Source organism: Lolium perenne, chromosome 3, assembly GCF_019359855.2.
Source record: "Lolium perenne isolate Kyuss_39 chromosome 3, Kyuss_2.0, whole genome shotgun sequence".
NCBI lineage: Eukaryota > Viridiplantae > Streptophyta > Magnoliopsida > Poales > Poaceae > Lolium > Lolium perenne.
In genome coordinates, this window is record NC_067246.2 from 344760423 (window position 1) to 344788385 (window position 27963).

The following is a 27963-nucleotide window of genomic DNA, read 5'->3' on the forward strand; positions in this document are numbered from 1 at the left end:
ATCAGCCGTCGACCCCTTCTCACCTTATTCACCCCCTTCTTACCTCTCTTCCGAGCGCCGCCCGAGAGCCATTCCTCCGCCGCGCCGGAAACCACCGGAAAGTCGCCGGAGCATCGCCGGAGCGAGCCCTCCGCCGCAGTGTTCTTCGTGTTCTTAACTCCGGCGAACCACCGCGCGGAGAAACTCGCCGCCGGCAACTCCGACCACCGCACGCGCCATTACGGTAAAACCTCGAGCTCAAACTTCGCGCCGTAGTTGGTAGGGATAGACTTGGGGAAGACGAAGTGAGATCCGACTAAGGAAAGTTTCCGCCAACCTTTTTTCTTCAGATGTCTTCGACGACTCCGCCTCCGAGCTCGGAACCGATCATGGCGACGCCAATTTCCTCCGCCCCTCCTCCCTTTGTCCCCATCAGGCTGGACCCTTCAAAGGATTCGGCAAGGAGATCGAGGGGACCTCCGCGCACCCGGAGAAAACCTGCAGGGCGGGCCAGTCGGAGCAGCAAACGAAGAAGCTGCCAAGAAGTCAAAAGCTCGAAAGCGCGATTCCGAAGCTAAGGGGAAGTGGTGGCCTGCACCACCACCGAGATGGAATTGAAGAATCTCGAGTCGGAGGGCTTCCTGCAACCCGGAAGCTGGAGGACAGTTCCAGATGAACCAGCTCCGGCTCCAAGGGACGACGAGATGGTGCTGACGAAGGCACTGGTGGAGCGCGGATTTTCATTTCCGCCTTCGGATCTCTTCCGGGAGATTCTGAAGACGTATGGACTCCAACCCCACAATATATCTCCGAACAGCGTGCTCGCCATCAGCAACCACGTCGCTCTCTGCGAAGGTCACCTCCGGGTAACTCCAGAGCTTCCCCTCTTCCAATATTATTTCTCTGTCAAAAAGGAGAAGATCCGCCAAACTTCCGAGTTGGCGACTTGCGGATCTGTCACCTTCATCATCCGCCCGGGTCGCGTCTATCCCCCCACCGACCGCCATGAATCCGCGAGATACTGGTCTGGGGTTTTCTTCTATCTAAAGGACGTCTCCGACCCCACGAGCGACAAGAAGCTACCACCTTTCAAGAACTGCCCCGCCACCGAGCTTCCGTCTTGGACGCACTGCCCCCACTTCTCCGACTCGCCACAGCTGACCCGCGCTGTCAGGCGGATCTGCAAGCTCACGGAGGAGGGGCTTACAGGGAAGGATTTAACCCTTTCCTGGTTCACGAAGCGGATCCAGCCGCTGCAGCACAGGGACCGCCTGATGTTTGAATACACAGGGCGCGACGATCCGATGCGCGCCACCAAGGATAATCTCTCCGCCGACGCCATCGACAAGAGGATCCGGGTCCTCATCAAAATCCCACGTGAACTCCACGTTCACGTATGCAACAAAGACATCCACACGGAGGGAACCGGAACTGCGGTACGTCGTCTTGACTTTGGTTTATCGTTTTTCTTCAAACTTTTGCTAAGTGTAACTTTGAACTAGCTCGAGGCGCTTGAGGAAAATGAGCTCGGAACTCTCCTCCGAGTCCCATCCACCGGCCACGCGGATCCGGAGGCCACGTCAGAGGCGGAAGCTCCTGAAGCTCCACGTCCCGCCAAGAGGAAGAAACCAGCCCCTTCCAGCCCTTACGCGAAACGCCCCCGCGAAACGCTCAGCATCGCGGCTACCCGGAAAGCTGAGGCGGAAAAGAAGCGCCTCGCGCTGATTAATACCAGCAACAAAGGGCAGCCTGCCATCCAGCACTTTTTCAAGCCTTCCGGGTAAGCGTCTTCTTCCGAGACCCAAGTTCTGGTTTAACACTTGCTCTTATATTTGTATGCTTTTCACGAAGTTAGGAAGCCAACCTCCCAAGGCCCCAAGGGTCATCAAGAAGAAAGTCAAACCATCTCCGGCTTCCTTCCCTATCACTCCTGAGGTGGAAGTTCCGCCTAAGGCTTCATCTGCCAGCAAGCCAAATCCGAAGGACATCATTGACCTTGATGACCTTCCGGAAGACCTGCCCACCATGGCGACTCCGCCCGGAGGACCTCCTCACCCATGCCTCCACCGGATCAACCAAGTTCCGCTTTCGCGGGACCTGCGATGAGGAGCAAGAGCAAAAGGCCAAGCTCCTCCAAGTTACCAATGCGACCCGCGTCAACCTCGAGCCAACTCCATCCCTCCAAAAACTTACCCTCGCAGAGCGTCACGCGGAAGTTTCCGCCATGCTGAACAAGGTATGGGGGAAGCCGGAGGAAGAGGTGGGTTATCTCGCGGAACTGGAGGACAGCCTGAAGGAATTTTTCGTCAAGCACAAGGAAGTGCGGCAGGTAATACTAGCCCCCAAGCATTGGGTGATATAGTTCCGTGTAACATGTATTAGCCGATGCTTTCTCAAAATGTACTGTTAGGCGGAAATTTGAAATCTTCGCCAAGTCTTCAAAATCTTTGCCAGCCCCCCAGATTTTAATATCCGACTCTCTCTGCTGCTTCTCAGTCCACGCGGAAACTGCACGAAGATTTGCGCATTCACGTGCTGGAGCAAATCAAGGAGATCGAGGGACTGCGCGAACACGCGGAAAATAGCCGAAAGGCTATCCAGCTGCTTGAGACCCGACTTCAAGGTACGAGATCCGGATCTTCGCTTTTTGTTTTGCGCTGACAGGTTGTTCGGTGCATAACATGTTCAATTCTGCTTTCGAAGAAAGCGCAAGCATTCCTTGCTTGATGAACTATCCGCCAAGGTCAAGGTGCTTGAGGCGGAGAACGAGTCCCTCCAAAACTTCATGAAAGAATCTTCAAGCAAAGAGACTGAGGCGAGGAAGGAGCTCTCCGAGAAGCACGCCCGCGAGAAGGCGGAACTGATCGACAAGCTGGAGAAAAGCCAAGGCCGCGCGCTCTCCCTGATTGCCAAGAACAAAGCCCTGGAAGCGGAGGCGGAAGCCGTTGACAAGCTTATCTTCCGTAAGCATTTTTCCGCGTCGTTGCTCCGACCACCTTGCATGTTTTCTCTGACGGAACTGAACCTCTTTCTTTCACAGCAAGCCTTGGCTTTGAGTGGACAAAGGACTCAAACCTGACGAGGACGGAGGCGTACGATGAAGCGCGGATCTCAATTGACGCGCTGTTTGGAGCTTGTCGCGGGATTGCCACGGCTCTGCGGCTAAAGAAGGCCAAAACCACAGTCGTCGACACGATGACCAAACTTATGCGACAGGTGCCGGAGTTCATGAAGGACTGGCAGAAGTCTTCGACGCGCGGAGCCGCCTCCTTAGTCTGGCCACCTGCAAGGCTTTCTTCCCCTCACTCAACCTGGCGCAAGTTGCACGCGGAGCCCCCGAGAGTTCCGACATGAGCGCCCTCCTCGCGGAAACTGAAGGCTATGAAGAGCTGTTTGTCAGGCGAGTGGATCACTCGTTCTGGTACAACAAGCATGATCTGCCCGAAGGTTTTTCCGATGCAGAGGAGGAAGCAGGCGAGCCAGAGTTTTATGGGGAAGGATCCGGATCCAGCAGCGAGCACTCCGGAGAAAACTCTGGAGAAGACTACGAGCCGGATGCGAGTGGCAGCGACGACAGCTCCGGCTACCGGCAATCGAAGAGGAGGACTCCGAGTAGAGTTCCTGTTTGAAACATTGAAACAAGTTGCATCATTTTGGCCCCGGAGTGGGTTTGTAATAAGACTAAATTCTTAAGTAGCTAGGAACGAAACGATAATGCATGGGGCGGAAACACTTATCCTGCTATCCGTTAAATATAATGTGCATGTTTCGTTTTATGTCGGAAAGCAAGTGCTGACTTCGTTATTTTCCGGCTTGCTCGCTTGACCTTCCACGAGCCGGAAAACCTTAGCCGGAAACGCTCGCCAGCGGCGACGAAGCCCAATGGCAGTCCGTCCATAACCGCGGAAACAAGCCCCCAGGCATAGGTGCCGGAAATCGCTACTAGGAATCCACGAGTTTGCAACAGATAACAACTTAATCAGAAAACTTAAGCTTACGTCCTAAAGGACGATTTTGAAAATCACAACTTTCATACACGCCTAGGCGGAAATATCCAGCTCTGCGGTTTTAGTCGGAAAAAACATACACGATCTAAAATGAACAAGTAAAGGAGGTAAAAGACTCAAAGAGTGAACCAGAAGCTTTATTTCATTGATCATGTATAACTATTACAGAGTTTATAACTCGGAAAATATATGCTAAGTGTAGAAAGGACGTAGCTGTGCGATATTCGAGGCGATCTGTTTCATCGTAGATGTCATCCGGATCCTCACGCTTGCGTTTCCGGTGCCGATTAGCGAGTCTATCCCTTAGCTCGCGGAAATCAACAAGGTAGTACGACCCGTTATGAAGCACTTTGCTAACGACGAAGGGTCCTTCCCATGGAGATTGCAGCTTATGGTCTTTCACCTGTCGAAGGCGGAGGACCAGGTCTCCTGCCATGAAGGAGCGTTTCCGAACTCGACGACTGTGATAACGTCGGAGCTTTTGCTGGTAGATGGCGGATCTCTGGTGCGCTAAGTTCCGAGCTTCCTCGATCAGGTCCACAGATAGCTGTGCGGCCTCATCGTTGTTTCTTCATTGTAGGCGGAAACTCGCGGTGAATCGTGGATGATGTCGGAGGGAAGCACGGCTTCGGATCCGTATACCAGGAAAAAAGGGGTAAACCCTGTTGATCTGTTAGGGGTAGTTCGTAAACTCCACAGAACAGCCTCCAACTCATCAGCCCAAGCTCCAGCTGCTCGTCGCAGCGGTCCTTCAAGGCGTGGTTTAATTCCTGATAATATTAGGCCGTTAGCCCTTTCAACCTGACCATTGGACTGTGGATGAGCCACAGATGCGAGGTCGATCGTATCCCCATTGTTTCACAATAATCCCTCAATTCTCCTTGAGCGAAGTTCGTGCCATTATCTGTGATTATGCTGTGCGGGATGCCGAATCTCATCACGAGGCTGCAGACGAATTTTAGTGCCGTAGCACCGTCGGCTTTTCTCACTGGCTTAGCCTCGATCCATTTGCTGAACTTGTCAACAGCGACCAGGAGGTACTCAAAACCGCCAGGAGATGATCTTTTTAACTTACCAACCATATCAAGCCCCCAGACCGCAAATGGCCAGGTGATAGGTATGGTCTTCAGCTCTTGGGCTGGAGCGTTTGGTTGAGTAGCGTAGTACTGACAACCTCGGCAGGTCTTGACTATTTTATCAGCGTCTTCTTTAGCTGTAAGCCAATAGAAACCTAACCGAAAAGCTTTTGCAACGAGTGATCTGGGAGCGGCGTGATGCCCGCAGTCCCCTGCGTGGATCTCTCTGAGGATTTCAATGCCATCTTGATTGGAGACGCATTTAAGAAATACCCCTGCTGCACTTCGTTTGTAGAGCTGTCCATCAACTATTGTGTAGGTTCTTGCTCGTCTGACGATCTGTCGTGCGAGGACCTCGTCCTCTGGCAACTTCTGATCGATGAGGTAGTCCAGGAAAGGCTGGGTCCAAGCCGGAATGATAGCCATCACTTCCCTAGCCGGAGACACTGCCACCTCTGGGTTTTCCGGGTTAGCGCCCTTAACTGAGGGTATCCGGAGATGCTCCAGGAAAATGCCAGGCGGAATTGGTTTCCTGCCGGATCCGAGCTTGGATAGCATGTCTGCCGCTGTGTTATCGTCTCTCCTGACGTACTTGACTTCGTATCCGAGGAAGCTCTTGGCAATCTCGTCAACTTCGTCTCTGTAGGCCGCCATGACGGAATTTCTGGCGTTCCAGGTTCCGGCTACTTGTTGTGCCACCAGGTCGGAATCTCCACAGCATATGATGTGCTTGATCCCAATTTCCTTAGCGATGCGTAGACCGTGTAGTAGAGCCTCATATTCCGCCATGTTGTTGGTAGCTTCGAAGTGGATCTGCAGAACATACTGCAGTTCTTCTCCGGTAGGGGATTTCAGGGTGACTCCGGCTCCTGAGCCTTGATGCTGCTTGGATCCGTCGAAGTGCATGACCCATGTCTCTGGTTCCGGCTCCAGACTTGCATCCGGAGCTTCTGTCCAATCTGCAACAAAATCTGCCAGAACCTGGGATTTTACCGCAGTCCTTGGCTTGTAAGCGATGTCGAAGGCAGATAATTCGATGCCCCACTTAGCCGTACGTCCTGTTGCGTCAGCGTTGTTGAGAATTGTTGACAGCGGAGCCTTGCTCACGACTGTTACTGGATGCTCTTGGAAATAATGCTCAGCTTCCGGCTTCCTAGGAACACGCCATAAGCTAGCTTCTGAAAGTGAGGATATCTCTGTTTTGATTCCGTCAGCACCTCGCTAATGTAGTAGACAGGTCTCTGGACGTCATATTCATGACCTTCTTCCTTTCGCTCCACCACGATGACGAGGCTGATGACCTTGTTGGTAGCTGCCAGGTAAAGGAGCATTGGCTCTGACTCTGCTGGAGCTGCCAAGATAGGAGGGGAGGTAAGTATTTCCTTCAACCCTCGAAGAGCTGCATCGGCTGCATCATCCCAGACAAACTTGTCTGTTTTCTTCAGCAGCTTGTACAGAGGTAGTGCCTTCTCGCCAAGACGGCTAACAAACCTACTGATTGCCGCAACACAACCAGTTAGTCGTTGCACATCTTTGAGACAAGTTGGCCTTTTGATGCACAGGATTGCCTTGATCTTTTCCGGGTTAACCTCAATGCCTCTGTGAGAGACTATGAAGCCAAGGAGTTTTCCGGCTGGCACGCCAAAGACGCACTTCAGCGGATTCAACATCATCTTGTACCTGCGGAGGTTGTCGAAGGTTTCGTGAGATCGCTGATCAAGTCGGATCCTTTCCGGGTCATGACCGCGATGTCGTCGACGTGGCGTGCACGTTCCGGCCAATTTGGTCCTTCGAGCACCGCTGCATCGTAAATGCGTTGGTAAGTAGCACCTGCATTTTTCAAACCAAAAGGCATAGTAACATAGCAGTAAGTACCAAAGGGGGTAATGAATGAAGTCGCCTTTTGGTCGGATTCCTTCATCCGAATCTGATGATACCCGGAATACGCATCAAGAAAACACAGAAGTTCCGCCCCCGCCGTCGAATCAATGACTTGGTCAATGCGCGGCAAGGGGAACGGATCCTTCGGGCAATGTTTGTTCAAGTCGAGTAATCGATGCACATTCTTAGTATTTCAGTGTTCTTTTTGGGTACAAGGACGGGATTCGCGACCCAATCGGTATGGATAACTTCTATTACAAAACCTGCTTCTAGTAACTTTGCTAGTTCCATTCCTATGGCGCGGCGCTTCTTATCTCCAAAGCGTCGCATAGCTTGCTTCACTGGTTTGGCCCCCGGATTTATGTTGAGGTAGTGCTCGGCGAGTTCCCTAGGTACTCCGGACATGTCAGAAGGTTGCCATGCGAAGATATCCATGTTGGCGCGGAGGAACTCGACGAGCGCGCTTTCCTATTTGGGGTCCATGTTAGCTCCGACTGAAACCTGCTTGGAAGAGTCACCTGGGATGAGGTCATGCTTCTTGGTTTCTATCGCGGGTTTGAAGGAGGTTTTCTGCTCGGAGATTTGCTTCTTGGTGGTCTGCATTTCAGTCGGATCCACCGCGGCTCTGTAGCCTTTCAGCTCTTCTCCGGATATCACAGACTCTGCGAAGGCGGCTTCGCCTAACTCGCACTCATGAGCCTTTTTGTAGTCTCCGGATACGGTAATCATGCCTTTAGGACCCGGAATCTTGAGCTTGTTGTAGATGTAGCACGCTCTTGCGTGGAACTTGTGGTAGGTGGGCCTGCCGAAGATGACGTGGTAGGAGCTCTTGAAGGGCACAACTTCAAACGTGATCTTCTCTTCGCGGAAATTATGAACATCGCCAAAAGCCACGGGAAGTGTGATGCTGCCGAGGGAGTTCGCCTTCTTACCCGGAACCACGCCATGAAACTCAGTATTGCTGTGTTTGAGCTGTTCCTTGGTGAGGTTCATCCGCTCTAGAGTCTCCAGGTACATGATGTTCAAGCTGGCTCCGCCATCCATGAGGCACTTGGAGAAGTCATACCCGTCTATGCGGGGACTTACAACCAAGGCGTAGCATTCTTTTGGCACAATTGCGGGGTGATCCTTTCTGTCAAATGTGCACGGGATTTCCGACCACCTGACGTACTGCGGCACAGCCGGCATTATGGCGTTCAGGATCCGGGTAGCTGACTTGGAGGCGCGTACTGTTGGAGTTCCGAGGAAAGTGTGGTAAGCCCCCACGCTCTTTTTGTCGAATGGGTTGGATTTTCCTGCGGATCCTGCCTTGGGATCCGGCGAGTTATCATCCTCATCCATCGCCTCGGAACTATCGTCCTCCTTGTCCTTGTTCTTGCCCTTGCCACCTTTTCCGCGAGGGCGGTGCTTCCGGGCGCGCTTGTATCCGGCCTCCGGGTCGTTCTTTAGATCATTGACCCACTTGCAGTTGCGGTTGGTATGAGTGGACTTCCCTGTAACCGGATCCAGATGGGCCAGGCAGGGCATGTCTCTGTACTCCTCATAGGTTTGCGGTGCGCGGGATCCGGCAGCAGTGACCTCGGAGGTATGCTGCTGACCCCTGCCGGCTCCGCCTCCGCGTCCGCGTCCTCTTCCGCCCCCTGGACCTCCGCGTTGAAACGCCATGGCGACCATCTCGGATCCGCCACTCTTCTGGTCATCAGGGTTCTTGCGCTTATGGCTGCTGCTGCCGCCGTTGTCACGGTTCTTCTTTTGTTGGTGCAGGGGGATTGCTGTAGCTGCGAGATCACCGCCTGCGTCGTCATCGGCGGCAGTATGATCGCTAGCTATGGTGATCATGTCATCCAACGTCAGTTGATTTGCATTGACCATGCAGGTTAGCTTGTGTCGCAGCAATCCTCCTCGCTGCAAGCCCCCAATGAAGGCGTGCATTGCTGTGCGGTTGTCAACGTTCTCGCACTCGTTTCTGCATGCCAACCATCGGGTGAGGAAATTCCTCGATGTTTCGCCCTTCTTCTGGATGCAAGCCTGTAGGTCGCTTGTTGTGGCAGGTCTCTTGTAGGTGCCCCTGAAGTGTTTCTCAAAAGCGTTCTTCAGGTCGAACCAGCAAAAGATGGAGTTCTTCTCGAGGTCACTGAGCCAGATCCGGGCTGGACCTACAAGGTACAACTGGAGCATGCGGCAGGCGATGTTAGGGGTTCCTCCGGCGAAGGTTACAGCATTGTAGTAATCCTCAATCCAGGTATCCGGCCTTTCGGTGCCATCATAATGCTTCAGATTTCCGGGTAGCTTGAGGTTCATCCTTGGCTTTGGTTCCTCTCGAATCATCCTGCCAAAGCACTTCGGACCAATGTAGTCGGTTCTGTACTCGTTAAGGCGGTCCCGGGCGTCGCGCGAGCCGTGGCGAGGAGACTTGGAGCGAGAGTGAGATCTCCGGCCATTGCCTCCGCCTCCACCTCCGCCGCCACCGCTAGGTGGTGGTGAGGGAGACCTGCGAGGTGGGCGGTCTGACTTCTTGCTTCCGCCATCTGAATCTCCTCGGCCTTCCTGGTGCTGACTCCGGCTCCTGTGGCTGCCTTCGCCTTGGCGCTGGCTGCCCTGGTCGTTCCGGCGAGGCTCCGGGTCACGGCTCCGACGAGGCTCGGGTCCCGGCTCTGCGAGGTTACGGGTCGCGGCTCCGACGAGGTTCTGGATCGCGGTTCCGGCGAGGCTCTGGACCGCGGTCTTCATTCCGACTCCTCCTGGGCTCGGGCTCATGAACATTGTTCTGATTCCGGCGAGGTTCTGGCGAGCGCTCCCTGTTTCTGTTTCTTGGCAGCACGTTGTCGCGGATAACAAGCGCACCATGCCTTACGGGCCTGGTGTTTCCGGCTGGACTACGGCGGCGAGGGGGTCGCGGGTAACCGTTGGGTGGAGGTGAGGGGTTGCGGTATTTGTCTCTTCCGGAGTACATCGCGTCCTTTCCCTTCCTTGGATCCGACGGAGGCGTCTGTGACGGAACGGGGATCGGATTTGGGTGCTCCCTGGCCCTTCTTCGCGCTCAGAGGATCCGGTGTGCGATTCATCGTCCTTCTGCGCGGTAGATACACGGTTATCCGGATTGGATTCCAACCTGCGCGAAGTATCTGCCTTGCTCTGCTGCTGCATTCTTTGAAGCGACAAGTGTGCGGAGATAGTTGATGTCAACTTCTTCGTCCTTCTTCTTCAGCAATTCCGCGCTTTACGTATGTTGTCCTTGGGAGTTTCCAGTGGTGTTCTGCGGGCGTGTTGATGGGTTTTCTGGGTGGGGGATTTGCTTCACTAACAATTCGATCGGCCTCCGCTGCGCATAGGTCATCTTTACCTCCCACTCAGCCCTCATGCTCTTGACCTGCTCGAGTGTGGCAGCAATCTCGCGGTCTGTCTCTCGAAGTTTTCCGTCAGTGCTGCATGATCTGCCCTTCCTATCCTTAACGCAGCTTCGGTATCGGTGAGCCTCTTGGCTGTGGCCAGCATTTCCTTTACGGCGGTCTCTAGGGCCTCCGGATCTGCGGCGTCGCCGGGGTTATAGGTGTGTTAAGAACTGCTCGCGCGACCACCTCCTCTCGCCGACAAGATTTCCTCCGAGGGAGAATCCCTTTGGGGTCGCACCCGAGACATTGGAGATCCTTGATGGGATGGTTGGGGGTCGATTGGCTGACTTGGTCTCCGGATCCGGTTGTCCCAGCGCTGCTACCGTTGCGAGAACCTGCTTGGGCTGGGCGGAGTCGACTTCAGGCTGATCGCCGTATCCGTACTCCCTTATCTTGCGAACGAAGTCATCAGATTCCGTGGACGGGGTGTCGCCGGAAATTGGGCTCAGATTGCCCAAAATCGACTCTTCAACCGGAGCTTCGCTTTCTCCGACAAGCTGAGCCTGATCCGGATCTGCGCCGTTTCGGTGCCTCTACTGCTCGGGACCAGCTCCGTCTTCTTGAGGGGCGGTTCCGGCGGTATGGGCCAAGAAGTGTACGAAGTGGCACCTCTGCTTTTCTAACACAGGGAAACCCGGGCGGATGCGCATTGGTCTTCCACCTTTGTTTCCTGCTCAGGGGCGGATTGGGTGGGCTTTGAAATTTCCAGATCCGAGGCGGAATCTTCCTTGGGAAGCTCCTGCATCTCAGATCGGATCTTCGCGACAGCGTCCAGCTCTGCGGCGGTCGCGTCTGCGTTACTTACCAGTGGGTTTCCGTCGGAATCGACGGTTTCCCCGATGAAGATGTGAATGCCGCCAATTGGGACGATGGAGAGCTTGACGGGGTTTGTCCTAGCCGGAATCCAGCACTCATCCGGAGGGACGATCGGCAGATTCCCGGCGTAAAGGACGCGCCCCACAGCGATGGTGTCGTCGTAGCTTCCCATGGCGGAACCCTCCCGGTTCCGGCCTCCGACGCCACGAGCCCCACGGTGGGCGCCAACCGTCGTTGCCTAATCGACGGTACCTCGGAGGAGGGATCCTCACGAGGGGGAGAAGAAGTAGGGGCCATAGGGCGGAGTGCACACGGGACGGTGGTACGCGAGTTACCCAGCTTCGGAACACCTGCACGATGACAGGGCCTACTGCTGCTTGTCTGGAATTATCTGGGCGCTTTCGCGTTGTTACAATGAGTTGTAGTTCTGCCTCTAGGGCTCCCGGGGATCCGGCTTATAAAGGCGCACGGATCTAGGGTTTACATGGAGAGTCCTAGCCGGATTACAGACAGCCTAGCTACGGAACAATATCTTGCCGTGCACGTCACGGATCCGCCTTCCATACACGTCGTACTGGATCCGGGTTCCTCATGGGCCTCCCTGGATCCGGGTCACTCCTAGGTCGGTACGGATCCGGCCTGCTGATCCTGGGCTGGACTTCTTCCTGCATGATCAACAGCAACTGGGCCGCCCGATGGGCCACATGCCTCATCACCGTCTGTGGGCCACCCGGGCTTGCCGGATCTAGGCACTGTCGATGGTACACCCATGAAGTATACCCACAACAATGCCAGTATACAGACTGATGATGTTTGTGCTGATGGTGTGTCAGTACATATGGCGCAGATGCGCGTGGGAGGAGTGGGAGGCGAGCGCGTCAGTGGAGACAGTGGGCAGCGGCACTACCGTGCTAGGAGTACTGCAGTCCAGTTTTCCGCGACACCGCGGATGCATCGAGGGAAGGATGGACGTGTGAGACATCTATGTGGCCCAGGAATTACACATCTTGTGCAGGGTCATGTGCAGCGACACAAGGGTCCATCAAAACCTCGCAAGAAGAAGGTATTGGCGCCGAAGTCCAAGCTCATGTGGAGAAGAAAGGAGGCGCCAAGTGCTGTGTCAAGTCAAGCGGGCCGCGAGGGAGGATGTGGTGTGGTAGGCAAGCAAGACTTGAGGACTGCGAGGACGTGTCATGTTCATATCACGTCACCTTTTCCAGAAGACCCTCACGCGTTGAGGACAACGCTTCTTGTAGGGGGGGAGGATGATACGGGCATGGAGGCCTATGTGGAGCCCAGATTCAGGACTCCACCAGCTTAATTATCTTAGTTTATGTAATGTTCATATGTGGGCCAATTAGGGTTTTTGTTGATTTGAGTCAGTTTGGTTTGGGCCTGTCCAAACCAAGTTAGGGAGGCTCACTAGGGCTGGCCGGCCACCATCCCCTCATATAAGGTGGAGGGACGGCTAGGGTTTAGGTTAGACAAGTTTAGACTAAAGTTTAGGGTTTACCCCATTGCGTGTGTTCACGTGTATCATCCCTCCGGGGGTACGGCGCTGCCGTTTATCTATTATATCCGCTGTGAAGGTTCTTGCGTTTATCAAGGATTGTCTAGCTCAAGGTTTGAGGCGTATCGTTCATCGATCCGTTGCTTGCTGGATTCGTTCCCTCTTCTCCAGGCTGCGTTCATCGCGTTGTTGGGAGGATTTACTACCCCGGGTTCTCGCTGTGAAAGATCGGGCAACACCCGAGGAGGATCTGCTGGGTTCCCCCTTATCAGTACTCCACGCGTCGCGAGACGATGCAGGCATGCAGCAAAGACGACCATGCCCGCCACGGAAGGGGTAAGCGAGGACTGAATAGCACCAAGTATAGCTTGGTCCTGGGCCACCCAGTGGCGATGTGCAATATTGGCTACCGTCATAGGAACACCATCGGACGTGGTCACTTGGACAACGGCAGGAGGACACGGCAAAGTGCCATCAATGAAACCCTCGAGGTAGTGGCTGCGAAGGAGAGGTAGCACTTGAGCACGCCAGAGCAGATAGTTCTCGACGTTCAGTTTCACTGTCAAGAGGTGTGCAAAGTGGACCGGGGCAGGAGACGGGACCGAGCAGACATCATAGGCCGCCAGAGGTGCAGATGGTGGCGGCGGAGGTGGCACAGACGGCGGCACGTACGGGGTAGGGGCGGCGAGTGCGCACCATAGAACATCGGCTGGCCCTATAGACCAGCACCATAGGGTGACGGCGGCGCACCATAGGGCGTCAGATCCGTCGAGAGATCGACGTACGGCGGCGAGACGTGAGCGGCTGGAGCCGCCGCAGACGACGCGCCAAGGTTCTGCGTCAGGATCGCACCCAGGGCAGCATCAGTACCCGACGTCGGGAAGGGCGGGGATGACAGGGGCGGTGCGAAATGCCACGCGCCTGTGCCCAAAGTTCTGGAGCCAGCGGCGCCGGAGAAGGACACACCCGTGGCCTTCTAGGGTTTGGCGTGTATATGGGTACAAATACAGGGTAGTACAATACAAGGACTCTAGATGTATATACAGTCTAACAGTGTGCGACATTGTTATAGGAGTTTTTAATATTTATAGTACATTTAAAATTTATGTCAAAATACTAGGAACATATGCTCCGGGTGTGAAAAGAAGAAAAAGAAAAAGAGAGCCACGTCCCGGCAGTGTGCCTGCCAGGGTCACCACTCAATAAATACTCATCACCTTCCTAGCTTCCCCAGCAGACGCACTACTCGATCCGCTCCCCTCCCATCACCATAGCTCAGAAGCTCATCCCCTTCCTCCTCACGCTCGCCCTTGTTGCCGCCATGGCCAGCAACGAGCGCGTCAGGGACGACGACGACCTCCCGCAGCGACAGGATGCCATGTCGGAGGCCGTCAAGGTGTTCTCCGGCTACAACCCGGCGAGCACCAACCCCGAGGACCTCAAGCGGGCGGTGTCCACGGTGAACGAGGCGATGGCGCCGCTGCGGCCCATCTTCATGGCCATCAGCGAGATGCCGGAGAGCACCGCCGCCGAGGCCCGCGCCAAGGAGGAGGCGCGCGCCGCGGCCAAGGAGCAGCTCACCCGCCAGCTCGGCCAGCTGCTGCCCGGCGGATCCGTCAAGATCATCAACGAGCTGTAGCTTTGCATCATTCTGGGTTCCTCGTAGATTGTTGGCTCAGGGCCTATGCATTTAGTTTCCTACTTAAGCTTCTTGTTCGTGGTCGGCCGAGGATGTAAGCGCACGCTAGCTATTCCTCTGTTCGTTGTTGTCCTCTGTTCCTTGTTATCCTCTGTTCTTCTGTCTTGAGTTAATGGATCTATCATTAGGTTTCTTTTCCTACGGCACTACTTTAGATGCTTGAATCAATTGAGTTGCTCAAGGAGATTCGGACATTGTGGTTTTACCCTCAAAGCCGCTATGCATTCGACGGATCTGTGGCATTATTGTAGATCCTAGGACTTCTTGCGGAGAGATAAGGTGCAGTAGCGAATAAACATCCCAGTCTCGCACCTAGATTAACAATTTCTAAATTCGAACCGCCATTTCGTCGGATCCGGTGACGAAAACCAACGGAAAAATATTGCCAAACTTGCCATCTCGCCCAACATAATTTCGCGCTGCTGAAATTCAACAAGAGGCACTTAATTTGTTGGCAGAGATATGGGAGACGACAGACGAGGCTCGTGAGGGGAAGAGCAGGCGCGACAGTCGATACAGTGATGGGGCTAGCTTGTATGTATGTACGTGTCGACCTCTCATCTGTTGCACTGACACACTGTACCGTTCTATCGTCACAAAAGTAAAACTGAATCATATAGTGACGCACTGCAGATTTGGAAAGTACTCCGGATAGGATTGAACTGCACACCAGCCTTTTTTTTTGCGAAAACACACCAGCCTTCTTCTAGTTCGTACTCTTGAGTCTTGAACAGATATCTGCTGGATTACCGAAAGTTGCTTTGAAGCTCTTTTTTTTCGAAAGTTAAAACAACTATTTCAATGTTTCAAACGATTCTAAAAGAAATTCTAGACATATATATAACAATATACTCTACCAACATACAAAATTTAAACCCGAATACCTTATATTTTGGGCTTAAACAAAATGACGAAATCTTTCAGATTTTAGAGGTTCAATTTTCTTGCACTATTCACCACTTCAGATGTTAGATTTTTATCATTTTTTTTGCAATACATGGTAGATTTTTTTGGGTCGCTAGATTACATTATTTCCAACATCTTGGAGTATTTAGCATATTTTTTAAAACTTGAAATCGTCATTTTTGAAATGTTCAAAAAAAAAGCTCAGTATCGCCCGTGATCCAAAAATCCGCACTCGGTGGATTATTGCTATATAGCTTCCTCCTATGGTCCCTAGCTACTGTTTGGATTATTGCAGGACATAGGCAAGACTTGACCTGGCGTATCTCTGGAGCCAATGAGACTCCCTCACGCAGGCAGCTCTGGAGGGCACGGACCCTATAGTAAAAAGCCCCCAAGTCCGGAACCCCCAGCCGCTGCCTTTGGCGCTTGTGGTGGTGGTGCCCTTCCACCGAAGGTGTGGGGAGAGGAGAGCACCCCCTTTGAACCTTCTGAGCGCGGAGAGCTAGCGAAATGGGGGATGGCACGGTGACACAATCTAGCCTATCTGGATAGCCAGACGAGGTGGTGCCGTCGAGTGCCAAGACCGTTGATGGTGGAGGCGATTGCGGGTTTGTGCACCAAAGCCGGGCTAGATCTGGCCTTGTGGGCCCAATCTGGGTGCGAGGGCCTGATCTAGGCATAGCAGGCACTAAAGCATATGTGACATTATAAGACGCTCATTTGGTGACGATCCAACAAAAAACATCATAATCGAATAATTCGTCATATAATGTCACATATGTTCTATGAGGTCATGGCCATCGCAAAGATGGAGCAGTCATATGATACATCAACGTGGACGATGACATTGTGTGGCTTCGGCCATGCATTGCCATCATGTGCCAAGGCGTTGCCATGGTGGTAGGTGTGGTGACGTCAGGGACACTCTAGTGCTGCTCCACCCATGTTTGGTGTGCTGTCTCGTGGGCGTGATCGGTCGTGGTGGTAGGGGGTTTTCCGGGTTTTTGGTGGGTGAGGCTACCAGCAAAAGCCGCACTCTGGGCTTTGACAGGACGTGCCCTTGCTGGAGGCTTATGTGGAGCAGCCCTCGTATATGGAGCAACCCACGCTGGTCAACGGATGGCCACCACCTTGCCCCTCCAGAGGTGCACATTTCCGCGACATTCGCGAGATGGAGGTTTGGATAGGGAGGGAACCATGCAACCAGGACAGCCAGATCTGGCGCAGCCCGCCTACTGCAAGATGCAAGCGAATGGGAGCACAGGACAAGGGGGCAGGGGACGACAAGAGCGATTCGAAGGGATGTCGGGCTACTGCACCACTCGACAAGGAGTACTCCATGATGGAGCAGGAAGAACCGGATGAACGGAGGAGTAGGGATGTGAGCGTCATGGAGAGGGGATTGAGTCACCGAAGGAGGGGGCCTGGCTTATAACAAGGAGTATATGTTTTCAGTTACACATATGGGTAGTTGCGCAACTATATGCAGTTGCACACAACGAAAAAACCATAACAACGATGATTACAAAGGGATGAGTAATATGGCGGCAGAAAAATACATACTAGGCAGACTATGAAAACGCTAGCATCTACAAAAAATCCAAAAAGAACAAAAAAAAAGGCATAATAATCAAAACTCAAAATCCCACTAATTCATCTTGTTAAAAAACAAAAAATAATTAGCTATCGACAGATATCGAGGGCTAAGGTATTTCTCTGTTAGCCGAGAACTAACCACGGCGGGTAAATAGTTAGCATTCTTTTTCATTTATAAATTGTACTTGCCATTTCCTTGGTTCGGTGACAAAATTGTCTGATCCCTGGGAGATTACTATGGCAAAGAGTTGTTTTGACTAATTCACTAATAAACAGAAAATTAAAGTAGTCATCTCGCCAATCCAAATTTTGCATTGGTAAACCACACGAAGAGGCATACATACTTTTTGGTCAAGATGTGCTGGAAAGTAGTTCTGCATCCGGGAGATGAGGCTCGTGAGGGACAGGCACGAGACTAGATAGAGAGGGATGGGACCAGCTGGTACGTGTCGATCGACGCCCTCCTCTGCTCGATTGCACCGTCTGACCGTCCGGCCATCGGATCAAAACCGAATCAAACGCTGAACCACTACAAAAGATTTTGCGTACGTCGGTTTGGGTTGCTGACTGACTGCCTCGTATCGTCCCAAGCTACTTACAAATTTACTGGAGCACTAGTATGTATCTTCTCTCTGAATCAATCACCGCTCTTCTTAATATTTAATCTCGGAACAAAACATATTTTGGATTAGTGCTAGCTAGATGCCCCTATCGTCACAAGATACTGTCTGGATTATTGATGGTTGATTTGTTGTGTTTTTGCAGAAATCGACATCATTGGATTCGTCTTGAAATATATTATATTTGTTTATTTTTATGATGGTGTCTCTAGTTCTCGCCTTTATTATGATTTTAAGTACATAGATTGTTGTACGCTCCCATCCTGTGCACCAATGATGTTTGATCTTCATCGCTGTTATCCTCAAACTATTCCCCTGTATTTGTTCCTAGTTGTGCTCTATCTATAGTTATAATGGATGAATTCTTCCGCCTGTGCTTCGCCCGTTAATTTGCTCTGTGATAAGTCACCATTTTTTTTTACCTTGTGCCTTTTGAATAGATTATTGTGTACCTAAACAATATTTACTATTGTATAAAACTTGGAAGTAATATCCAAGGATTTTTTTCCAATATACGACACGTGCATTTTAACTCTTAATTGGATAAGATGCAAGCGGGGGGAAAAGACACATGTATATAACCATATACAATAAAGTGATGCTAACTTCAAATTTGTTGATCCTTCAAAATGTGTGTAATGTATTCTAGTGTACTTTGACTTAAATATTCCTACATGGAGATTAAATTTCACATGCAAGGTATAAAACAGGCAAGTACATGGACCGAGTAACACATCCGCAAAGTGATACAAATTAAAGATTATAAACTTTAAAGCTCAAACACCACAAACTTATATTTTGCGAACCTACCGAACACACCACAAACTTGATACATGGTACTACATAGACCATAAACTCCTTCGTAGGCCACAACATGAATAGGTCTCTGAATGTTATTAGTACAAACACGCCAGAAGCCTTTATTGTGGAACCATCGGATATTTAGAAGAAACAAAATGGTTCAGCGTTTGATTCGGTTTTGATCCGATGGCAGATGTGACTCATTCTATGCCCTTCCTCTTCCTGCAATACATAAATATTGTGATAAACATGATCTATATGTACAAAAAGTTGAGCAGCTTTTTTTTAAGACAAAGAGTATTAGAAAAGAATAATCACCTTGAGAGCTGGAGGAACTTGGAGAACTCACAGGGGAGGAAAGGCATGGGATTGGGGCCGTGCTTCCCTGTCCCCCCCCCCCCCCCCCCCCGGTGAACGACGTTTAGGTTAACCCAGGGTGGGCCCGTATTATCGTCGTATGACTATACTCCACGGCAGTTACCACGTAGATAGTCGGTTGCCACGTAGATCAGCTACATGTTGTATACGTATCCACGTCGATGACGGTTTGTGCCGGCCCCACAGCAGTATAAAGATCGTTTGGCCCGAAATTTACGTCGATCACGTGGATCTGTTGCCGGCGATAGGCGGTGGTTACGGGCGGAATTGGTTTCAAACCTTGTGTGTGCCATAGCTAGTTGTTAGGGTTTGGACGAGGGCATTTGGACGATTTGTCGGGAGGAGACGGCAGGGATGAGTCGGGAGTGCAGGGCGGAGCACGGCGGTTGTGTTTTGAGGCCTTTGCCAGCTTTCGTGGAGCGGCGGGACGCGAATCCGGCGACGACGAGACTGTGCAAGGCGGACGCGGGCGAGGATCGCACGGAGGATGCGGGCGAGGATCACACGGCGCCTTCAAAGGTCCTTGATCAAGTCGCGTGTTGAGACGAGGCCATCCCTAGGGTTTTGAGTTCCTCCTGCTAGAGGCGGCGTTAGGGTTTGGCGGTCGGTGGTGGTTTTGACTGTAATCCATTGGCATGTTCTTCAATTTTTTTGTGAGATGTACTTATTTGGTTCATGGTTTGTTGTGGTAGTTGATATGGACGTTTCAGATTTGAGTTCAAGTTCAATGGAGTACGACATCGAAAATACAGACGAAGAGGAACTGGATTTTACGTCTGCCTACGACAATGCACCACCTGAAGATGGACACACTTATGGGGACAATGATGTCGACGAAAGTGTGAGTGAAACGAAACTAGTGGTGTTATTTAGTACTGGCAATGTAACTTGTTATAGTCTGATATGTAAATACTGATTGTGCTTATTTTTTTATAGTTGGATGTAGATGGTATTGATCGAGAAGATGATAATGTAGAGCATGATGAAGAAGATGTTGACACTGATAATGTGAGCTTGTAGTTATTAATGTTTGTTTGCATAAAAATATGGAAGTGATGTTTACATGGTTTAAAATGCATTAGATTCAGAGTGATGTTGTGGATAAGACAAATGATAATGAGACATTGTACTCCGGTTTTGTTGACGAGGTATGCATATTGGTAATTATACAAGTCATATGTATGTTTAATTTATATTTAATAACTTAACAATGCATTTTATCTTGAGGTAACATGACCCTGGATCTTTCTTATTTGCTCAGGTATTAGTTGGCGATAATTCTTCTTACGACTATTACGGTGATTCAGACTTGTAGACTATAGAAGATCCTGTTAGAAGAAGACATGTAAGATTTATGAATTTATTCGTTGTATGACTTGTGGACATCTCGTACATAATTATTTATGTTTGCAATGTACAAAAATTTTGAGCATGCAGGTGAAATCAGTTGGTAAGAAAAAGAATGAATCACAGCAGGAAGATGACAATGATGCAGAAGATAAAAGAGCTTTTTACTAGGAAGTAATGGAGAAGTCATTTGTTTCTGAGGCAGCTGCTTACAATTTCTATAATGGATATGCTTGACAAGAGGGATTCAGTGTAAGGAAGTTCAAGTTCAAGAAAACTAAGGGTGCTTCGCAGAAGGCGTTTTGTGTGTACATCAAGTTACTGACTATGGAGAACCGCACCCTAGGTTAAGACCTGAGTCATGTTGTAATTGTAAAGCAGAGTTGGATGTAAAGCAGAGTTGCGAAATTTGTTTACAAGCACAATCATAAGTGTGCAGAACCGAACGGAGCCCATTTTTATGGTCACATAGGAGGATTAAAGATTTCCAGAAAGCGAAGATATTAGCATTGGCAGCAGCTGGGGTCAGAAGCACGTGATCATGGATACCTTCTTCAGCAAGTATGGTCGGTACACCACTGTTGGGTTTACGAGGAAGGACTTGTACAACATGTGCTACCGGGAGAAGCGAAAGTTACTTGCAGGTGGTGATGCTACGACAACCATTGCCATTATGGAGAACCGGAAGAAGAAGTTTGCTGACTTCTTTTTTGAGTACGACGTTGATAGTAAAGGTCGTTTGAGAAGCTTGTTCTAGTATGATGCTCATTCCCGTCAGGATTACAATGATTATGGAGACGTACTGGTGTTCGACAACACATATAAGATGAACCGATATGGTATTCCATTTGTTCCGTTTGTTGGTATTAACAATCACCATAGGACGACAGTATTTGCGTGTGCCATCTTGTCAGATGAGAAGGAGCGCACATATGTATGGCCACTGATTTTTTTTTTGAAAGCAATGTTGCAGCAGAAACCCAAGTCAATAATCACCGATGTCGATAGTGCGATGATTAGAGCTATTCGAAGTGTGTTTCCGGAGCATTCGCACCGTATTTTTTCATGGCACATTGAAAAGAACATGGCTCGGCACCTAAGTTTCAAGTCATTGAGTGAATTTCGGTCTCTTTTGTATTACACGACCACGCCGGATATATTCGAGGAAATATGGCACACTTTTATTTAGAAATGGCAGACGGAGAAAACTCAAACTTGGTTGAAAGGGATGTATAAGAAGAGGAGATTATGGGCAGCGTCATACCTATCTGAGGGGTTCTAGCTTGGTATGAAAAGCAATCAGCGAAGTGAAAGTCTTAACTCATGTCTTCACCTACACCTAGACTACGCCATGACATTGTGGATTTGATTTTGCACTACGAGAATGCTATTGTTCGCATTCGAGAGACGGAGGCTAAAGATGACTGCACCAGTTCACAGATAACAACTGTCGCAGTAACCAATTTGAGGATAACTGAGAGATCTGCTGCGAAGTTATTCACTCTGGCAAACTTTTATATATTGCAGCAAGAGATTAATAAAATAGAAGCCATTGAGGTTATAGATAAGTATATGGGAACAGATGGAGAGATGCAGTTTGTTGTGGGTTGGAAAAAGAGAAAGCAGGCAAAGTTTTATGTTAATTATAAACTGGCCAACTTGGATAAAATTATAGAGTGCAACTGTTGAAGGATGACCCGGAGAGGCCTTCCTAGCAAGCATATTCTGCATGTACTCGACGTACTTAATTTCGATGAAATACCTAAGTGTTTAGTATTGGACCGATTCTCTAAAAATGCTAGGGTGGCTTGCCTGCGAGACGCAAGAGAGATCTATATGGTTGGGGTTTTCCTGTAGCGGAGGTGCGACAAAGATTTACCGAGCTGAATGTGTTAACATCTAAAGCATTGCAAGTTGCATGCAAGGATCCAGAGTTATTCGAGCAGACCAAGGCATTTTATGCTGACATAATTTCAAAGAAGATGTAGTATGATAATATACCGGACGATCGCACAAACTCGCTGAATACTGATGGTAATAAAGTTGGTGATCCTTCTAAAGTTTCTGCTAGAGATGCGCCTAAGAAACGAAAGCGTAGAGATGATGGAGAAGGACCCATGACGAAGAATAGAAGGCCATTATCGTATGACGAGCGGGGTACAGGCATTCGATGTAGCAGATGCAAAAATCCTGGACACACGAAACGTAGCTTGAAATGCGAGTTGCATCCTAGGTAAGTTAATTAATATTTAATGAAATTTGTATGCATCATTGTAAATTTTTGTTATTGATTTTACCCTCTTTTATGTGAATTGCAGGCATGTTGCGCATATGTTCGTAGGTGAGGAAGATCAATGATGTATTTGCAAGGATGAACTTGGTAGGCCATTATGAAGATGGAGTTGGCATGACGATATATGTTATTTAGTTTTGTTTAATATAGTGTTCTGTGTGAAGATATTTCGGAGTTATGATGCTACTTTGCTGGATGCATTTTTCATAGAAATTCTTGGTACTGTTGGTGATGTTTAAAAAAATTCGGCTGCACACAATCAGATTAGAGATTTTCATGAATATGATCACTGTTTTTTTGACATGAATATGATAATTGTTTTTGTCATGAATATGTATAGTACACTATATTAAACAAAAATTCGGCTGCACACAATCAGAGTGTACTAGATGTTTTTGTGATGAATATGTACAGTACACTATATCAAAAAATCGGCTAGACACAATCAGAGTGTACTAGATGTTTTTGTCATCTGATAAGAATTTGGGGTGTACACAGTTAGATTAGACACTGTTTTTGTCATGAATATGTACACTATGATGAATCATCTGATAAGAAATTCGGATGCACACGATCATGAATCATCGTGCTAAGTGGTCGCAAAGATTCATTGAGTAAAACCATGGCATTAGTGAAAATATAAACGAAACAGTGGGAATGGTATGAAATACTTAAAATCCATCCAGTAGTTGCGATTCGTACTTAAATGTCATACAAAGAGATTCACACAAGCTGGGAAACCTTCTACGAGACTAAAATCCAACCTATGATCACTCCTGTTTTATCTAAGTAACGACTCTCTTTGGAGATCCTGGCAACCTTTGTCTTCACCGTCTCTAAGAGATTTGTAGTTGCTAAAACTATATGTTCGTTAATGAGCTTCCTTGATGCATTTACCATCTCCTGCAAACAATAGTCATTGTTAATACTGTATTATGTACCACGGAATAAAGGTGCTGGTTCTACATTTAGAAACCAATACCTGTGATATTTTTGTAGTCCATTTATCTCCATCCCAATGTTCCATGCATTGAAGAACAAATAAGCCACATGAATTGTTGCAACATTAATTCAGTTCATTGAGTTAGTACTTGAAATATAGTAATGTAATATTTATTTACTTGTAGTTTGTATGTACTGACCTATCTTTTTGCTGCGGCATATCATATGATTATATATTTCAGGTGGACACATCAGGGAAAAATCCAGTTGTAACCTTGTTGTACTTGCGTATATCAGCTGCTATTTATTGTCTCTGTACAAATTTTGATAATTAGATGTCGCTGTACACATGCAATCGGAGACAGTATGCAATAGAAGGAACAGTACCAGACTCCTGACATTCTCTATTGTCTGAGTTAATGGATATAACGAGTCAAGAACTAGGAATTCTTCCTTCGGTATGTGCATGATCATGGTTGTCCAGTGATTATTTGATATGTTAACTAGAAAATATGCCTTTTCGAAAGGAAAAAATGGCATTGAAATATCAATTATTATTCGTATTGACATTCGTCATAATGATGGAAAACTTTACCTTATCCCGCTTAAAATATTCATCCATAACTAGTTGAATGGCTCCACTTCTCTAAGCTAAGTGATCATCATTCTTCTTACTTTTTTTCGTTGTATGGCCTTTGCGATGTTTTTCTAGCAGGAATGATGACTTCCACGTTGAACATAGGTGCCGATCATCCCCAACACAGAGAGACAAATCTCCAATGTAAGCATCGATAACCTGAAGAACAAATGTTTGGTTTAATTAACACATAAAAAGATATGTGCATAATTGAAACATAAACTATCTTGCGGCATAATTAACACATAAACAGATATGTGCATAATTAAAACAGATATGTGCATAATTGAAACATAAACATATATGTGCATAATTGAATTGTTATCCAATTACTTACATCATATGTATACCATTTCTGGGTCTAGAACCACTTTAAGCCGTTGTGATGTCAATGTGACGCCAATATCATTTTTGTAGACACATTTTTCTCATTTCCTCAGTCTTACAGCATAGTTGAAAAAAAATCTCAGCTGCTGCGATGTGTTCCACTACTAAAGCAGTAGAGTCTTGCAAAATTTCAACGTCATTGCTCAACGCAATAACTGTAGATACAAAAGGCATTGTGCTTAATATCCCACTACTTAACGAAAAGTTAACAAAAATATATAGGACCATTGCGTACCTATTGTGGGAATCGGTTTTTTTCGAGGCTGACATTTCGGTGGATTCTCAATGGTCATAGGATGTTGCAGTTTTAGAGGCAGCTTTCGCTTCCTCTTTCCATTTACATCTTCAGTCTTCCCGGTTGCACTATTCAACCTTTTTGATCCTTCTGAGGCAATCCCTTTATGTTCGACGTGTTTTTTCATATTTTGGAGCGCAGGTTCAAATATATTTGATGACACTTCTGATGAAGAGGCATCCTTCGTAGCTTCATTAAGTATCCAAGGATTTTCGGACGTGCCATCACCTACAAAGTTAGCCCCATTAGTCCTTGTAGGTGTAACGTAATCCGCATCATTATGGGCCTCTTCAGACATCTACAGAAAGGAAACATACAAGCACATGAACCAAGTGATTACGTGAATTTTAATTTAAAAGACACTTTCAATTAAATTCAAACTAACCTTGTCAAAATCTTCTTCACGTACTGAAACACTACGTGTGTCACTTTTCTTTTCGTAAAAAATTATTTTCGTTCAGCTGCTCCATTGAGAAATGAGCCCCAACCTTCTTCATAACAGTCTTTATCTGAAAATGCTTCCCTCATAGGCTTGTACCTCACACCTGATTTATTTAATAATTTGACAACATCCTGCAATCAGAAACAAATTTTAGCATGTCCATAAGAACTAAGTTACGTCAAATATGCTCCACGAATTCACCTTCGCGCATCTCTCTGGTAGTTCTTTCATTATCCCCCTCTTCAATTCCCGCATCATCCTCTTCATGTTTCTTTCCATCGTAATTTCCCACGAGAGGGCGGGTTTCTTCGAGCTACTTGGCTTCCCATTACTCCTTCCGTTGCTCCTTCCAGTAGGTGGTTTTTTTAATGTCGGCACCACTTTTTTGGTTTGCATCTGTTTTCTTCACATAGGCTCGCCTATATTCCCCTGTTATGTTATCTTCAATCTAAAATATACAATTTTAATATTTCAGTATGATATTTCAAGTACATAGTTCAACATATATCAACACTCAATTATAATATATGTCCTGGCCGGTTAGCTATGATTACCTTAAGGATACCTTTGCCACAGCCATTCTCTTGATCATAGTGATCTCCGGCCATTCTCTTGATCATAGTGATCTCTCAAGCCTACAATTGCTTCTGTCCAGTTGATCATAAGTGGGCGTGAAGAGATGCGAGCATATAGTGCTATCTCATCAAGAGGTTGCACTTTCTCCCAATACAAGTACTACATGAAATAATAAAATGCAAAGTTAGTATATTTACAAAAAGTTACCCAAACAATAACGGACATGGACCTCTAAAATTGCGACATTTCTTTTCGGCCACTGCCTAATATGTATTCCTCTCCGGCAAGTGTTGATCTGCTCGATGACATATGCAAGCATGAATTGGTTCCAATTCAAGTTGTGTAACTTGTACATTGTTTCAACAAATGCATAGAATGGCTTATGAACCGTATAGTTAGAAGTAGGAGTGCCTATAAGAATTAAGACCACCCTTCGTAGAAAGTCGTCATCCGTGGCTTTAGAAGAAATGATTTGCTCAATCATATCTTTCATCACTAAATTCCCAGTTTTTTACTAAGAAATCTAGGTGGTATGTTTGTTTTCCATTCTTCACCTTTCTCTTCCAATATATCAGCAGAGGACAAGCCTTCATCTTCTAATCCAAGCAAGCATTCAACATCCTCATTCCTTGCCGATATTTTACCCACCCTTGGTTCAATGACAAACTTACTCTTTTCCACATCAAAAACCTGAATCATGTATTTGATCAAAAGTGGCCGCATCTTTCTAGATGGAATTTGGAGCATGCATCGGCCAACAACACAGGTGCTTAATTTCTCTCATTGCTGCTTGGTCAAAGCTGATACGAGATTGCACCACATTATAATTTCACATAAAATCTCCCCATCCGGCTCGTCCATCCTGTAGACCAATTATGAACAACATGAAATAATGCAGCCGTAACTTATGCTTTATGAAATACAATTGTAAATAGTTTGAAAAAACAGGAAACAAAATGTATGAAACAACATTAAATAAAAGGTTGTCGTACTGCACGTGCTAATGTATTTGTACTGCATGTTCTAACGCATTTTGTATTGCATGTGCTAACGTATTTGTATTGCATGTTCTAACGTATTTGTACTGCATGTGCTAATGTATTTTGTACTGCATGTGCTAGCGTATTTGTACTGCATGTTCTAACGGTTTTGTACTGCATGTGCTTATGTTTGTGTATTGCATGTGCTTAGCAGATTAGGGCTTGGGGAGGAGGAGGCTGCCGCGACAGAGATGGTGGGCGCGGCAGAGATGGTGGTCTAACTTAAGCCCCTTTTTTAAAGAAGTGATTTTTTCGACCTCGTCCAAACTACCTCAAATTTTGTACACATTGTCTTGAACACAAACTTAGATAGAATGTGAAGGATTTGTACATTTTTAATATTTTTTTGCTTAAATATTTGGTCATTTCCCTCTCTTTTCCACCGAACCTCGTTTCAACACAACTCTACCATCGGGTCACCATGCATCCAACTCCAAAATCACAAAAAACATGGCAGCCAAGGTGTCCCATCACAAGGTGCACAAGTGTGCCAAATCATGGCCCAATCCAAGGTGGTTTGGCCTTTTTTTTGGGGCCATCTCCCATATTTTTCACCGAAAACCTTTGTTTTGACACATCCCTTCCATGGGGTCACCATGCATCCAACTCAAAAATCACAAAACCCATGCCAACCAAGGTGTCACATCACAAGATGCACAAGTGTGCCAAATCATGGCCCAATCCAACGTGGTTTAGCCTTTTTTTTGGGCCATTTCCCCTATCACTAGTGGAAAAACAGGCTTCCGTCCAGCCCCATAAGTCGCGAAGCTGTAGGAACCGCGACTAATGGGACCTTTAGTCGCGGTTCGGCAGGCGAACCGCGACCAAAGGCCTAGGCCCAGGGCGCTCGGTGGCCAGCTGGTGCACGTGGGGGGCTTTAGTCGCGGTTGGGCAGGCCAACCGCGACTAAAGGTGCCCGAAGGCCTTTAGTCGCGGTTGGGCAGGACAACCGCGACTAAATCCCCTCCCCTATATATACCCATCCAGCAGCCAACACTTAGCCATTTGGAGCCATTCTCTTCACAAACTTCACAAGTGGGTGTTAGGTTTGCTTTTGGTTCCTCTTATGCACATAAGGTGTTTGATGAAATGCCCCAAGAGAATGAAACAAACATGATATGAAGTGTTGGAGCCACACTTGAGCTTTCTCATTTATTTTTTCCTCCTCGATCGCGGTTAGCAACTTGAACCTTTGATGTGTCATTGATAAAATATGCATGTGTGTAGTTCATTGTTTAATTTATATTGTTTGTAGCTAGTTAGTTTAACAAATGCATGATGGTTAATTATATATTTTATATTATAATAATGCAGATAAATCGGCAATGGATGTACGGTAACCG

The 27963-nt window shown here is 48.1% G+C and overlaps 1 protein-coding gene across 1 annotated transcript in view; it reads left to right on the plus strand.

Moving 5' to 3' along the window:
- Window positions 1-14732, plus strand: part of LOC127346087 (uncharacterized) — a 97689-nt gene extending 82957 nt beyond the window's left edge. The window contains exon 3 of the mRNA XM_051372614.2: window positions 14318-14732. The gene's annotated coding sequence lies outside the window, so the exon portion shown is untranslated. The remainder of the gene's footprint in view (window positions 1-14317) is intronic.
- The last annotated feature ends 13231 nt before the right edge of the window (window positions 14733-27963 follow it).